The 17,094-nt window shown below is 39.9% G+C and overlaps 1 long non-coding RNA gene across 1 annotated transcript in view; it reads left to right on the top strand.

The window, feature by feature from the left end:
- Positions 1-17,094, top strand: part of LOC132535288 (uncharacterized) — a 475,133-nt gene that overhangs the window by 244,076 nt on the left and 213,963 nt on the right. The window lies entirely within an intron of this gene.

Genomic DNA, 17,094 nt, shown 5'->3' with positions numbered 1-17,094 from the left:
AACCATCACCCAGTCTTCTTAAGGGTGGGGAATCTTTATATACCATACATCAGACAAAAGACTAATCACCAAAATATCAAAGAGCTTCTAAAACTCAGCAGCAAAAGAAACTTGAGTCACCACAGTGGGGAATATGTAAAAGGGAAGTTTGACAAGAAGTGGAGCAGTGCTGCAGTGTCTCTCCTTCTCCTCCAACTCCTCCTCCTCTGCTCTTCTCCCCCCACTGTTTCTCTTCCTCTTCCTCTCTTTCTCTCTCTCTCCTTCTATATCTCTCACTCTTTTTCAAAAAGGAAAAGAAATGCCTACCAGTACTAGTGAAAACTATGCAGGCATCAAATCTCAGCAATAACCCTGGTGGAAAACAAAACATATAATAAATAATATTGATAAAACATTAAGAAACTTAAAAAAATATAGGAAAATTATATCCTTTTATATATACTGCAAGTACTTATAAATACTGAAAAGTATGGGAGTCGGGCGGTGGCACAGTGGGTTAAGCGCACATGGCACAAAGAACAAGGATGGTGTAAGGATCCCGGTTCGAGCCCCCGGCTCCCCACCTGCAGGGGAGTCACTTCATATATCCTTTTATATATACTGCAAGTACTTATAAATACTGAAAAGTATGGGAGTCGGGCGGTGGCACAGTGGGTTAAGCGCACATGGCACAAAGAACAAGGATGGTGTAAGGATCCCGGTTCGAGCCCCCGGCTCCCCACCTGCAGGGGAGTCACTTCACAAGCGGTGAAGCAGGTCTGCAGGTGTCTATCTTTCTGTCCCTCACTCTGTCTTCCCCTCCTCTCTCCATTTCTCTCTGTCCTATCCACCAATAATGACATCAATAACCACAACAATGTTAAACAACAAGGGCAACAAAAGGGAAACACATAAATTTAAAAAATACTAAAAAGCAATGATAAAATCAGAATACACAACATAAAGATTAATAAAGTAAATTAACTGGGAAATAAACCTGTAGAAAAATTGGCAAGAATATGTGAATGACTAATAGAATTAAAACCAGAAATCATGCCTCTTAAAAACAGATTGTAAAAAAAAAAAGTCCTATTAAAAGCTGAAATTAACTTTTAATCCTGTTGACAAGGATAAAATGGTAATAGCAATGCAAAACACATTTTTATAGCACATCTAAGAAATTCCATTTGTCTTAACAAGTGACAAACTCAGTTGAACAAAACCAAAATCAATTTGTATTATGAGTATTGAAATGGAACTTACTCTGGAGTAGTGTAGTAAAATTCAACATTATAAGGAGAAGCATGTTAACAAACATAAAAATTAGCATGCCACTGTAAATATTTTTATTTGACTAGGTAGAATCTAGAGCAAAAACATTGTAATTTTCATGGTATTGGTACATTATGAATTGCATAAAATTATTTTAAGAGATAATCAAAATGGGAAATTTCACATAACCATTCTGTTGACAGATGATGCAATAAAAACTTGGCAATATAAAGCTAATGGATCTGAATTAATTATGATGTGTATTTTCATTTGTGCCTGATATACACAGACAGGAATGCACAGAGACAGTATAATCTGCAGTTAGTGATGTCACTTTTTGGGAAAGAAGTACCTTCAATGTAATAATAGAGCAGAATGAATGGACTTACCAAATTAAGCCTCATGAATTTCAGCAAGAAAGCAAAGCAGTTTCTACCTCTGATGATGCATAGCCTACAGCTCCTGAATGCTTGGGAAAGGCAATATTTGCTTTGCGCTAAGTTTCCTTCTAAACAAGACCTTCTGAACTAAGGCAGTTTTGCCCTTGACAAGATATTTGGTGATGCCTGGAGGCATTTTTGGCTATCAGAGTAAGGTGGTAAAATGCAGTTGCCCTTTGCATTTTAGTGGGTAGAGGCCTGGGATACTGTTAAACATTCTATTCACAAACCATCCCAAATGTCAGTAGTGTTAAGATTAAGAAAACCTTTTTGAAACTGGTGTACTTAGAAGTCTGGCACAAACCAAGTCAAGTAGAAAGGATTATGTATAAAGTACCAATGTTGAGAGAAGGGCGGTCTATACGTTGTCCCTAACTTCACACACATCCATCAAACATCCTTTTCATGAAAAATGAATTTCCGAGGTTCCCGGAAGATGGCGGACTGAGACGCTGCTAGTGGCTTGAGCTCTGACCACATCTTCTGCAAACGGTAGGATTTTCTGCCTTTAGTAGGCCAGTCAGTAAGGGGTCCTAGCAGTGACACGAAGGAGGTGACTATAACTTAATTTGGGTTAAGAAATAGAGTAGAAAAACAGGAAAAAAATTTTTTTTTCCTTTTAATTATTAAGCACACCTCCTCCCGCTCCCCCCCATAACCAGTCCCTGGGGACCAGCTCCTAGCAGGCTCACCTGCTGAGCTCCTTTCTTTATCAAATTCCTGTCCCACAAGGGAGTATCATTCATTCTAAGTCTATACCCTTCTGAAACCTCTGGCCTTTTTTCGTTCTAAGTAGCCAACCCCCCCACCTCACCCCGCATAGCTAATTAAATAATTAAAAATAAATAAATAAATAAACCCTCTTTCCTTTCACTGCTCTTTTATGACTGTTCTTTTTCTTATCTTTCTTTTCTCTCTCTTTTTTTCTCTTTTTCTCATTCTTGTCATCCTTTCTTCCTTAATCCTACAGCTTCCAAAGACACAGTCCCCAGCCCCCACACCACCAAACAGTGTGCTTTTTTGAATTCACTCATACACATTTGGGAATTATTTTGGGGATGAATTCTGACTCAGTGTGGACTCTCACTGTGAGTGTCTCTGCTCAACTTCCCTTCCTCCTTTAGCCACCCATAGAATATACAGTGGATAGTAGATTTGCATAACTGTCTATTTCAGCTACCCTTGTCTAGTCCTGAGGTGTTTTTTTTCCTCATTCTTACAATCAGCTGCCTCTGATCCTGAGGTTTGAGGTAATCTGGGACAGGGCTTTTTTTTTACCCTGCGCTATTTTATTATTAATATTATATAAAGGCATATATCTTCCCCCCCTTTAGGTTCATCAGAATTAACTCTTAGGGTATCTTTCATTACTAGGGTAGTGGGCATCTTATCTATTGTGGGAAGAACTTGTCTCCTTACTCCTACCTCCTCTACAGACTCTCCCCTCCCTCCTCCTACTAGCAAATTAAAAAAATTAAATTAAATTAAATTAAAAATAAAGTAATCAAAAAAATCTTTCCTTTCACTGCTCTTTAATTACAGCACTTTTTCTTATCTTTTCCCTTTTCTCTCCCATCTCTTTTTCATTTTTTTAATCTTGTCATACACTTCTTCCTTCCTTCTTCTTTGCCTTTCTGAATTTGTGAATTATTTTGGGGGAGAAATCAGTCTCAGAGTGGACTCTCTATGTGTGTATCTCTGCTCTACTTCCCTTTCTCCTCTTGTTAACCCTAGAATATACAGTGGATAGTAGATTTGCATAACTGCCTATTCTTGCTATCCCTTCTTTTCTCTTTCTTCTTCACTGGGATTTGGTTACTATTTTTTCACAGACTGGAGAAATTGTTTGGCTAACTGGTAGTGATTAAACTGCTTCAATACTTGCTTCAGTTGCAACTGTAATTCCTGAGGTTGGTGAGTGCAATTGTCATAAAGGTATTTAGTACAGTGTTGCTTGTACTCAAGACACAACAACTGAGGAACAACAGAGCATAAAAAAAAGAAACACATAAATCAAAAAAATGGGTAGATCAAAAACAAATAAAACTGCTACTCCAATGAATGAAGACAAGAGCCCAGAAGAAACTACAAATCAGCCAGAAGTAACCATAGATAAGAAAAGTATGCAAGCAATAATAAACTTATTAATCACAGAAATGAAAACAACATTGGAGGAAAGGAATGGCAGTATTAGGGAAACAACAGTTGAGACCCCCCAAGGAAAATACTGATTATCTTGAGGCAATTAGAGATCTGAAAGCTGAAATAGCTGTAATGAAGAAAGAACCTAAGGCAAGGGAAAACAGACTAACAGAAGCAGAAAACAGAATTAGTCAGACAGAGGATGAGCTAGAGAAAATGAAGAAAGAGGTGAAAGAGCTTAAAAAGAGATTGAGAGACACTGAAAACAACAACAGAGACATATGGGATGATCTCAAAAGAAGTAACATTAATATAATTGGTCTGCCAGAGGAAGAAAGAGAGGAAGGGGAAGCAAACATTCTAGAGGAAATAATAGAAGAAGACTTCCCAGACCTGAATAACAGAAAGGACATCAAGATTCAAGAGGCCCAGAGAGTACCAAACAGAATCAACCCAGACCTGAAGACACCAAGACACATCATAGTCACAATGAGAAGAAGTAAGGATAAAGAAAGGATCCTAAAGTCTGCAAGAGAGAAACAAAAAGTCACATACAAGGGAAAACCAATCAGACTATCAGCAGACTTCTCCACTCAAACTGTAAAAGCCAGAAGGGAATGGCAAGATATCTATCGAGCCCTGAATGAAAAAGGGTTTCAACCAAGGATAATATATCCTGCTAGACCTTCATTCAAACTAGATGGAGGGGTCAAAACCTTCTTAGACAAACAACAGTTAAACGAGGCAACCATCACCAAACCGGCCATGAAAGAGGTTGTAAAAACCTCTTATAAACTAGAACATCACTATAATACTTGCAATATATCAGAGCAAACAAAAAATTTTTTTGAACAATGGCACTACAATACATTAAATCCATAATATCAATAAACGTCAATGGCTTAAACTCACCCATCAAAAGGCACAGGGTGGGGGGATGGATCAGAAAACATAACCCAACCATATACTGCTTGCAAGAATCCCATCTGTCACAACAAGATAAACACAGACTTAAAGTGAAAGGATGGAAAACTATCATACAGGCTAATGGACTACAAAAAAGGGCAGGAACAGCCATTCTCATCTCAGAAATGATAGATTTTAAATTAAATAAAGTAATAAAAGATAGGCAAGGACATTACATAATGATTAGAGGATCAATCAGCCAAGAAGACTTAACAATTATTAAATCTATGTACCCAATGAGGAACCATCTAAATATATTAAGCACCTACTGAAAGAATTTCAAAAATGCATCAATAGTAATGCAATAATAGTGGGAGACTTCAATACCCCACTCTCACACTTAGATCAACAAAGCAGAGAACCAACAAAGATACAAGAGAATTGAATGAAGAGATTGACAGACTAGACCTCTTGGACATTTTCAGAGTCCTTCACCTCAAAAAAACTGGAATACAACTTCTTCTCAAATCCACACAACACATACTCAAGGATAGACCACATGTTAGGCCACAAAGACAGCATCAATAAATTCAAGAGCATCGAAATCATCCCAAGTATCTTCTCAGACCACAGTGGAGTAAAACTAACATTTAACAACAAAAAGAAAATTATTAAAAGTCACAGAATTTGGAAACTAACAAACATACTCCTCAAGAACCACTGGGTCAGAGACTCACTCAAGCAGGAAATTCAAATGTTCCTGGAAAGAAATGAAAATGAAGACACAAGCTATCAAAATTTTCAGGACACAGCTAAAGCAGTACTGAGAGGGAAACTCATAGCCATACAATCACATATTAAACACCAAGAAGAAGCTCAAATGAAAGACCTTACTGCACACCTCAAGGACTTAGAGGAAGAGGAACAAAGGAACCCTAAAGCAACCAGAAGGACAGAAATCACTAAAGTTAGAGCAGAAATAAACAACATCGAAAATAAAAGAACCGTACAAAAGATCAGTGAAGCCAAATGTTGGTTCTTTGAAAGATTAAAGAAAATGGACAAACCCCTAGCCAGACTCACCAGACAAAAAAGAGAGAAGACTCAAATTAATAGAATTATAAACGATGGAGGAGATATCACAACTGACACCACAGAAATTCAGAGAATCCAGCGAAACTTCTATGAAGAACTATACGCCACCAAGCTAGAGAATCTGGAAGAAATGGAACAATTCCTAGAAGCATATGCCCTTCTAAAACTGAACCAAGAAGAACTACAAAATCTAAATGCACCTATCACAGACAAAGAAATTGAAACCGTTATTAAGAATCTCCCAACAACAAAAGTCCTGGACCAGATGGCTTCACAAACAAATTCTACAAAACCTTCAGGAAACAGTTAATACCCATACTCCTAAAGCTTTTCCATAAGATGGAAGAAACAGGGACACTCCCTTCCACCTTCTGATACCAAAAGCTGATAGGAACAGAACAAAAAAGGAAAACTACAGACCAATATCTCTGATGAACATAGATGCCAAAATATTAAACAAGATCTTGGCCAACTGGATACAGCAGCATATCAAAAAGATTATTCATCACGACCAAGTGGGATTCATCCCAGGAATGCAAGGCTGGTTCAACATATGTAAGTTTATCAATGGCCTTCACCACATCAATAAAAGCAAAGCCAAAAACCACATGATTATCTCAATAGATGCAGAGAAAGCCTTTGACAAAATCCAACACCCATTCATGCTCAAAACTCTACAAAAAATGGGAATAGTTGAGAAATTCCTCAAGATAGTGGAGTCTATATATAGCAAACCTACAGCCAACATCATACTCAATGGATGGAAGCTGAAAACATTCCCCCTCAGATCGGGGACTAGACAGGGCTGTCCACTGTCACCGTTACTCTTCAACATAGTATTGGAAGTTCTTGCCATAGCAATCAGGCAAGAGAAACAAATGAAAGGAATACAGATTGGAAGGGAAGAAGTCAAACTCTCACTATTTGCAGATGATATGATAGTATACATAGAAAAATGAATTTCCTCTTTGAAAACTACTCAGTATATCCTCTTTGCATTTGCTGTCTGAGTGTGAGAGAACTTAAGAGGTTTTTGTTCAAAGAGTCTGAGCCTTCAAAATTGAATTTCAGTCTGGTGGAGAGGAAACTCCTAAGAACACCTTATGAGCAATTTCCACTAACAAACAGACCTTCAGAGACCATTTGTGCATCCATCTATTCATTATTTCTGATTCAAGTGTCTACTTTGTGCCCTGCCACATCTTTTAACAATAGAGATGATTAAATTGCAACCTTTCTTTCAGCAAAATGAGGACAGGGGGAAGGAATAAGAATACAACTACTGGCTGGGTCATTGAACTTGTCTCAAAGCTTTGTAAACTTGAATGAATTTGAAGTATAAGACCATGTTGAATGGGAGTCGGGCTGTAGCACGTAAGTTAAGTGCAGGTGGCACAAAGCGCAAGGACCAGCTTAAGGATCCCAGTTCAGTTCAAGCCCGTCTCCCCACCTCCAGGGGAGTAGCTTCACAGGCTGTGAAGCAGGTCTGCAGGTATCTATCTTTCTCTTCCCCCTCTGTCTTTCCCTCCTCTTTCCATTTCTCTCTGTCCTATCCAACAATGATGACATCAATAACAACAACAATAACTACAACAATAAAATAACAAGGGCAATAAAAAGGAAATAAATAAATAAATAACATTAAAAAATTAAGAAGACCATGCTGAACATACTGATAAGGATCTGGCTAGGTAAAGTGGTAGTCAAATATTACAAACTGAAACATGAGGAAAGAAATTCATACATATTAAGCATTTTTTTCCCTCATATCATCTGCCAGAGAAATGTTCTAGTGTTAACTTTACTGTAATTTCATAGCTCATGTTAATTGATTTGTAAATGAGGAACTGAGACTGGATGACTTTGAGTCTGCTGTCCTTGTTCACAGAATTGGGTGGTGGCATTAAGATTTGAATTTGAGGGTGAGTGATTGACTTCCTATGCCAGAATTGAACCTAATCTGCTCAGGAAAGGAACACTTTTCTGTAAGCCTGCACTTGCTTTTTGTGCAAATTAGCACTTTGTAGGACAGGGATATGGGCCTGTCAGAAGAAAGCTGAAGATTGGGATTCTCTGCTACCAGAGTTTAAAGAGAACCTACCTTCCCCATGCTGTAGTGCTCAGAAAAGGCTAGCAAAGCTAATAGTGAATCCCTGAGTCAAACTCACCTATTAAAATTGTCCATGGTTGGGGTTGCCTTTGTGTATCTACCATGTTCAGTCCATGAACAGTCCATGAAGTATAGTTCCATGTGAACACAGTGATATGTTCAATCACGTTTTAGGATTGTTACATGGTTTGAGCACATTGAATATTTTCATTATTACAGGGTACAGAAACCATGAAAATAGGCCTCTTGGATTCCTAGATGAAGGAAGAGTAACTGGTCTACCACTCTAGCAGCTCTGTGTCATATTTCATTACTCTGTTCACATTACACTTCATAGCAAATTCTTAGTCCAAGACTGTAAATGGTAGAGACACAAGGCCATCCTGAGACTTTTCTAGCAGGTGACCTTGACTCAAGGACTCACCCACAGCTTTGCTAAACTTTCCCAAGTATAGTTGATTGTGCCTAGCAAAATAAGTAAAGACTTGAAACCTATGCTCTATCTCAGGGGACCTGGACTATATCTAGGTTTGGGGACTTTATTGGGGAGTGGAACACTTGGAATGGAATTAGAGTATACTATGAAAGGAAAGGTCTCACCCGAGTGATGAAGCTGAAGGGTTGTCATTCCACACCTGAAGTCTCTGGTCACAGTCTGAAGTGAAGCCTGCTGGGGTGGCACTCATTGCATTGATTAGGTTGCGATCCGTGGATGCAATATTATTTGATTTGAATTGAGAGCAGCATGCAGAAAAGTGGGCCCCACCCTAAGGTTCCAGGACTGGGGGAAATATAGGCTCTGTAGTGGAAATGTGAGGTTCCTGTTGTCTTAGGGTTCAAGAAGACAATGGATAGTTATTGTTATCGTCACATTATTTGGTGATAGGGTTAACTTTGGAAAGTCCCTTTGATAGGGTTTGGGGTATAATACCCAGCATCTTGTATATAGCTGTGCTACCGGTTGCTTCTGTTCTCCCTTTTTTTCTGTTTCTTTGTGAAAATGCGTGATGACTTTTCTGACACCCCAGCAGAACTGGATAATTGCTTTTTTCACCAGGTTAGATATTTTTGTAGTAGCATTTTCCTTTAATAACAGACCATTGTTATGAAAAATAGTCTTTGAAAATTTTAAGTTTGCATTTTTTTCTTTTATCTGATAGAAATACTTGGAGGTATTTTTTTGACTTTTTATCCTTAGAACTTGGTGGTACTTCTGTAAGCAAATCTACAAAAAAAAAAAAAAAAAGTCAGATTTTCACTTCAGATTAGCTACCCTACTCTTTCATTCTTATTCTCTGCATTCAGTCTCCAGCAATTTCTTAAAATAGTTGTTTACGCATTCACACCAAGCCAAATGTGGTGGTTACAGAGACTTCTTCTTCTTCTAGCATTTGCCCTTCTTCCGTAGCCAGTCAACAGCATCAGGTTGAGCCTGATGTAGAGTTTTGAGACCTCCTTTGAATCTGGAGAGGTGGCAGTCATTGACTATGTGGGTCATAGTCTGTCTGTAGCCGCAGGGGCAATTAGGGTCGTCTCTGGCTCCCCAGCGATGGAACATAGCAGTGCACCGGCCATGGCCTGTTCGATAGCGAATGAGGAGGGCCCAATCATAACGTGCTAGGTCAAAGCCGGGTTGACGCTTGCAGGGGTCTGTGATGAGGTGTTTGTTCTTTACCTCAGCTGACTGCCAACTCTGTTTCCAAGAGACTGGAACAGAGAAGTTCAGTGTAGGCATAGGGGACCAGATTGGGTGACGAGACGTCAAGCGTTGGACAGGGTGGGCGAAGATATCCGCGTATACTGGCAGGTCCGGTCGAGCATAGACGTGGGAAATGAACTTAGATGATGCCGCATCCCGACAAATATCTGGCAAGGCGATGTTGCTAAGAACTGGCAGCCATGGAACCGGGGTGGAACGGATGGTTCCAGAAATGATCCTCATGGAGGAATATAATTTGGAATCGACCAAGTGGACATGGGGGCTACGGAACCATACTGGGGCACAGTATTCTGCAGTGGAATAGCATAATGCCAGAGATGATGATCGTAGTGTGGAAGCGCTCGCGCCCCATGAAGAGCTGGCCAGTCTTGCAATGATGTTATTCCTCACGCCCACCTTTGCTGCAGTTTTTATGAGATGTTCGTGAAATGACAGAGTATGATCGAGAGTAACGCCAAGATAGACTGGCTGGGCTTCATGCCAGATTCTCGTACTGCCAAGCTGCACATTAAGCTCACGCGAGGCCGAGGCATGGTGTAGATGGAAAACAGATGATCCCATTTTTGCAGTGCTAGGGATTAGTCGCCATTTTTTACAGTAATCAGATATCAGAGACATGTCTTTCGTGAGTGTTTCCTCGAGGATGTCAAACTTTGATGCCTGAGTTGCACAGCAGATGTCATCGGGGTAGATGAACTTCCTTGAAGAAGTTTCTGGGAGGTCATTGATGTAAATATTAAATAGCGTAGGAGCCAGAACAGAGTCCTGGGGGAGGCCACTTGAGACAGGTCTCCATCTGCTAGACTTGTCACCCAGATGCACCTGGAATCTTCTGTTTTGGAGAAGAAACGATATAGTGTTGGCCACCCATGGAGGCAGGCATCTTGAGATCTTGACTAGGAGACCACGGTGCCAGACCGTGTCATAGGCTGCTGTGAGATCAACAAAGACAGCACCCATCTTTAAATTCTTCTGGAATCCATTTTCAATGTAAGTTGAGAGGGCCAGGGCTTGTTCACAGGTAGATCTTCCTGGGCGGAAACCAGCTTGGGCAGGTGATAGGAATTTCTCTGTAAGAGGAGAAATACGTGACAGAAGCAGCCTCTCAAGGAGTTTGTAACACACGGAGAGGAGAGAAATTGGTCTATAGCTGGCGGCCAGTGTTGGGTCTTTCTTTGGTTTCAAAACCGCTATAATCTTCGCACAACGCCAAACTTTGGGCATAGACTCAGATTCCAAGATGTGGGACAAGAATGCAGCGAGCCACTTCTTTGCCGCGGGACCCAGGTTAAGAATGAGTTCTGGGGTGATGTTATCAGACCCAGCAGCTGTTCCCGGTTTAACCCTCTTCAAAGCGTCTTCCATTTCAGACAGTGTAAAGGGAGAGAGTTTTGGAGATGGACAAGATAACCGGAAGTGGGATGACCACTCATGGGAAATTTCTCTTTTCCAGACTGGGTCGATCTTAGCATGTCCAACTTGAGTTAGGTGACTGGCCACTGAGTTTGGAGATACGGGAGGATGGGAGACGGGAGGGGGTTGGCTACCGGCACCCAGTCTGTGAAGAAGCTTCCAGGCCTTCCTACTTGAGTGGGTGAAGTTCAGACTTTCCGTGAGTTGTTGCCAGCGGGCTTGGCATGCTGCATCCAGGGAGGCAATGATATGGTCAGCCACATCTGGGTCGCCCGACTCATCATACTGCTTTAGTAGTTGCTCGCATTCAGCATCAAGACAAGGCGTATAGTTAGCACGTCTCCCACAAGGAATGGCTTGGGAAGCTGCTTTGAAGATGGCTTGGCAGAAGCGCCTGTAGGAATCTTCAGAGGGGATAAAGTTAATTGGAATTGCAGGAATAGATTTGTTGGTAAGATCACTGAACAGACGCCAGTTTGCTTTCCAAAAGTTCCATCTTAGTTTCTCCGAGCATAGAATCAGTGGGAGCTGGAGACCACTGTGGATGATAGCTGGGCCGTGGTGACTGTGCGGGAAGATCTTGAGAGCGTGTCTCGTAGCGGGAAAGGCTTGGCCATTGACTGTGCTAATCCAGCACAGGTCGTCTGACGAGTCTTTATTCCATCTAGCACTGTGAAAAGAGCCTGGCTGTTTGGGATCGTATAATAGGGAGAGGTCATTCGCTGAAGCCCATTCGGCTAAGATAGAGCCGTCAGCACGAGTGGAGGAATATCCCCAATCTTGGTGATGACTATTAAAGTCTCCAACATAAACGGCTGGGTGATTCGGGCTAGGCAGGACCTCATTATCCCATGAGGCACTGGGAGGCTTATATACGTTGACGAGCTGAATAGTTCCAATAGTAATGGAGTCGTAGAAGGTCAAAGAGGCTGTGTGGTAACCGTCTGCAAGACATGATTTGGCGTAGATGGCTCGGCCGTGTTTAGGATGGAGATTATAGCATATTAAATCGAATCCACTGATGGTGAATTGAGCAGCTTCATCGACTGCTATATGTGTTTCTTGTAGGCAGATAACATCTGCCTGATGCAGTATCGCCAGTTGACCAATAAGAAAGCGTTTGACAAAGGACAGCCCCTCACCATTAAGTTGGAGGACTCGAAGAGCAGGACCAACAGCTTGAAAGCTGTCGGGAGCTGCTTGTTGCTGGCTTTGAAAGTGACTGGGATCCATGTGGATTCAGTCGGCTAGGAAGGATCATCAGTTTCCCCAATGAATGGGGACTCACGGGATGCACCACGGGAAGGTCAATCCAATGCAACAATCAGAGACTTCTGATTCACATAAACTGAAAAACTCTAATTTTCAATCAACTAGATTCTTGATTTTTGTCTCGTTTCTTTCTCTTCTTTTTCTCCTTCTCTTTTCTTTTCTTTTCTTTTCTTGTCTTTTCTTTTCTTTTCTTTCTTTCTTTCTTTCTTCCTTCCTTTCTTGCTTTCTTTCTTCCTTTCTTTCTCTCCCTTCTTTCCTCTTTCCCTCTTTCTCCCTGTCCAGATTTTAGGGTAGTGTTTTGACCAGTGACTTAATTCTCTGATGGGTCTGAGGAAATTCCCTTATTTTTTTGTAGATTTTTGTATGATCTTTATTTATTTATTGGATAGAGACAGTTAGAAATGAAGAAGGAGGAGATGGAGAAGGAGAGAGACAGAGACACCTGCAGCCCTCCTTCACCATTTGCTAAGCTTTCCCCTTGCAGGTGGGGACTGGGGGAATCAAACCTGGAAATTCCCTTATTTTAAATTAGTTCAGGTATTTCTTTTTCTAAGGCTGGGGATAAAATAATGTCTCCTAAAATCCTTGCATAAGCTGGAACCCAAACCTCTATCTGAAAATAATTTAGAAATATGTTTTACTTGTGATGAACTAGAAGCATAGAGTAATCTTGACTTTCTCACTGATTCTTTCAAGTCATATTACTTTTTTTTGGATTTTAATAATAAATAGCAGTTTTCTTTTTATTTGAACTTTTATCTTTTTGCAACTTGGTGTAGATGATAATACATATTTTTATTTTAAATAATATTAAAGAAGCCGGTTTACTTTGAAACACAAAAGAATTAACTCAGTAATGTTTTGATAATTTTAAAGGAGATTTTATTATCCAGTGAATTATTTAGATATATTTGAGTGTAACCAAGACAATTTTAGAAGCTTCACTCGCTCACTTTTAGAGTATAATAATGTATGACAGAACAGTCTTTCTCTCTCTGAAAGATTAGTAGTCTGGAACAAATTGAGAAATACATTTATCTTAAAGTTCAGAATGTTCTCTGAACATAATTTATGCACTTGGAAAATATAGGAAAATTCACTGCATTTTGCCCTTTCTATTTTAGTGACTTTCCAATCATATGTCATAAAATGTTAAACCTGGAAAGAATCTCATAGCTTAATGTCTCAAACTTTATTATCTTATAGAAATCTTGAAGCAAGATCAGCTGCTTGATTAACCCTCTTCTGCAAATAGGATAGGAATTCTTTTCTAAATTTCCTCTCTCTCAGTTTGATTGTACTGACACTCTGTGTAAATTGATCTTGGAAGATTATCGAGTATAGATTCTCTTAGTTGTATCAAAAGCCAGTAATCATTGAGTCTCCAGTGAAACTGGCCATAAAGAAGTTGTGATATATCTTTGTTTTGGAGATTAAATTCAATAAATAGTTCATTAACATTTTCTAAAAGGGTTTTAATGGGTGACACAGTTAAGACCACAATCTGACACAAGATCTCTTACAGTTTTACATAAGCCAGGTAAATGTTCTGTTGAATATTTGTACATTTCAATATAACCCTCACTATAGCCAGCACCTAGTCTGATATTTTATTTAGCTCAACTGGGGGGGGGGGAAGTCAGGGTAACCAGAAATATAATGTAAATGGAACACATTCATTGAGAAACCATCAGAATATTATAGGAATATTTATACTGCCTTATGCTTTAGGCCATTTAAGTGATAGATGATTACCTCAAATTTATTTATTTATTTGTATTTATTGGGGGGGTTAACAGTTACAGTCCCTGGGGAGTCGGGCTGTAGTGGGTTAAGCGCAGGTGGCGCAAAGCACAAGGACCGGCATAAGGACCCCAGTTCGAACCCCGGCTCCCCACCTGCAGGGGAGTCGCTTCACAGGCGGTGAAGCAGGTCTGCAGGTGTCTTTCTCTCCCCTTCTCTGTCTTCCCCTCCTCTCTCCATTTCTCTCTGTCCTATCCAACAATAATAACTACAACAATAAAACAACAAAGGCAACAAAAGGGAATAAATAAATAAAATAAATATTTAAAAAAAAGCTTTAAAAAAACAGTTACAGTTCATAGTAAAATACAGTAGTTGGTACATGTGTAACATTTCTCAGTTTTCCACATAACAATTCAACCCCTTCTGGGTGATCTTCTGCCATCATCTTCCAGGATCTGAACCCTACCCTTCCCCCACCCAGAGTCTTTTATTGGTACAATACTACAAACCCAGTCCAAGTTCTGCTTTGTGTTTTCCCATCTATTATTTTTCAACTTTTCTACATGAGTGGGATCATCCCAAGTTCATCCTTCTCTTTCTGGCTTATCTCACTTAGCATGACTCCTTCAAGCTTCATCCAAGATGAGATGAAAAAGGTGAGTTCAGCCATTCTTAATAGCTGAGTAGTATTTGTTTGTGTACATAGACCACAATTACATGGCCACTCATCTGCTGTTGGACACCTGGGTTGCTTCTAGGTTTTGGCTATTACAAATTGTGCTGCAATGATCATAGGTATATACAAATGTCTTTTGATGGGTGTGTTTGGTTCCCAGGAGAGGGATTACAGGGTCACAGGGTAGGTCCACTATAGCCTCCTGAGAGTTCTCCAGACTGCTCTCCACAGCAGTTGGACCAACTGACATTCCCACCAGCAGGACAGGAGGGTTCCTTTTTCCCCACACCCTCTCCAGCACTTGTTGCTGTTTCTTTTTCTGATGTGTGACATTCTCACAGGAGTGAAGTGATATCTCATTGTTGTCTTTCTTTCTGATGGCCTTTTCAATCTCTTCTTTGGTGACTATTCTGTTCATATTCTCTCCCCATTTTTGGATGGTGTTATTTTTTTGTTGTTGCTGAGTTTGGTGAGCTCTTTATATATTTTGCCTATTAGCCTGTTGTCTGATGTATGATACATAAAGATCTTCTCCCAGTCTGTAAAGGGTCTCTTTGTTTGGGTGGTGGTTTCTTTTGCTGTACATAAGCTTTTTAAATTTGGCTTATTTTTGTTTTAGTCTCCTTTTAATTGGACTCATATCATTGAAGATGTAGATAACATTTAGATGGAAAAGAACTCCATCAATATTTTTCCTCTCAGTATTTGATAGTTTCTGGTCTAACATCCAAGTCCTTGATCCACTTGGAATTTATGTTTGTGTCTGGTCAAATGCAGTGGTTCAGTTTCATTCTTCTGCTTGTTTCAACCCAATTTTTCCAACACCACTATTGGTGAGACTCTCCTTTTTAACATTCTGGATGCTTTTGTCAGACATTATATATCCATAGGTATGGGGGGTTATTTTTGGACTCTCAATTTTATTTCATTGGTCAGTATGTCTGTTTATGTTCCAGTACCAAGTAGTTTTGATTACAGTGGCCCTTTAATACAGTTTGTGAGCTGGGAGTACCTCCAGTTCTGTTCTTTCTTCTTTGACTATTTTTTGGAAATTCTAGGTATTTTCTGGTTGCAGATAAACATTTGTAGCTTTTGTTCTATTCTCTTAAAGAAATATATTGGGTGGAAACTTGTTAGGGATTGCACTAAATTTGTATATGGCTCTGTGTAGAATATTCATTTGAAGGAGCCAGGTAATGGCACTCTTGGTTGAGTGCACATGTTACTGTGCACAAGGGTGAGGGTTCCAACCCCCAGGCCCCATCTTAAGGAGAAAATTTATTTATTTATAATTCTTTTAATTAATTAATTTATTTATTTTCCCTTTTGTTGCCCTTGTTGTTTAACATTGTTGTGGTTATTGATGTCGTTGTTGTTGGATAGGAGAGAGGGAAATGGAGAGAGGAGGGGAAGACAGAGAGGGGGAGAGAAAGATAGACACCTGCAGACTTGCTTCACTGCTTATAAAGCGACTCCCCTGCAGGTGGGGAGCCCGAGGTTCAAACTGGGATCCTTAAGCCGGTCCCTGCGCTTTGCGCCATGTGCACTTAACCCGCTGCTCCACTGCCTGACTCCTAGGAGGAAAGTTTTGTGAGTGGTGATGAAGGGCTGAAGATGTCTCTCTGTCTCTCTCCTTCTCTGCCTCCTCTTAATTTTTGGCTGTTTATCCAATAAATAAATAAAGATAATAAAAAAATTAAAACAATATTAACTTTAATGACATAAATTCTTTCACACATTAACATGGAATATCTTTTCACTTTTTGTGTCTTTTTATATTTCCTGGAAGAGTGATTCATAATTTTCAGTATATATGTCTTTCACTTCTTTTGTTAGGTTTAGTGCTAGTTATTTTACTGTTTTGTTGCTATAGTAAAAAGGATTGATTTACTGATTTATTTTTATTTTGTTTAATTTTTAAAAGTTAATTTATCTTTATTTATTGGGTAGAGATAAGCAGGTAGAGAGACAGAGAGACACCTGCAGCCCTACTTCACCACTCACAAAGCATTCCCTCTGCTGGCAGGGTCCAGGGCCTCAAACCTGGGCCCTTGTACATTGTAACATGTGTGCTCAACAAGATGAGCCACTGCCTGGCCTGCAATTTCTGGATTTCTACTTCTGTTAACTTAGTTTTGCATACAGTATTGTCACAGACTTATTTTTCCCTCAGGGTTATTGCTGGGGCTTGGTGCCTGCATCACAAATCCACTGCTCCTGGAGGCTCCCCCCCTTTTTGTTGCCCTTGTTTTATTGTTGTAGTAGTTATTATTATTGTTGTTGTTATTGACATCATTGTTGTTGGATAGGACAGAGAGAAATG

This window comes from Erinaceus europaeus, chromosome 21, assembly GCF_950295315.1.
Source record: "Erinaceus europaeus chromosome 21, mEriEur2.1, whole genome shotgun sequence".
NCBI lineage: Eukaryota > Metazoa > Chordata > Mammalia > Eulipotyphla > Erinaceidae > Erinaceus > Erinaceus europaeus.
The sequence above is the reverse complement of the archived record's forward strand: the minus strand, read 5'-3'. Positions and strand labels throughout refer to the sequence as shown.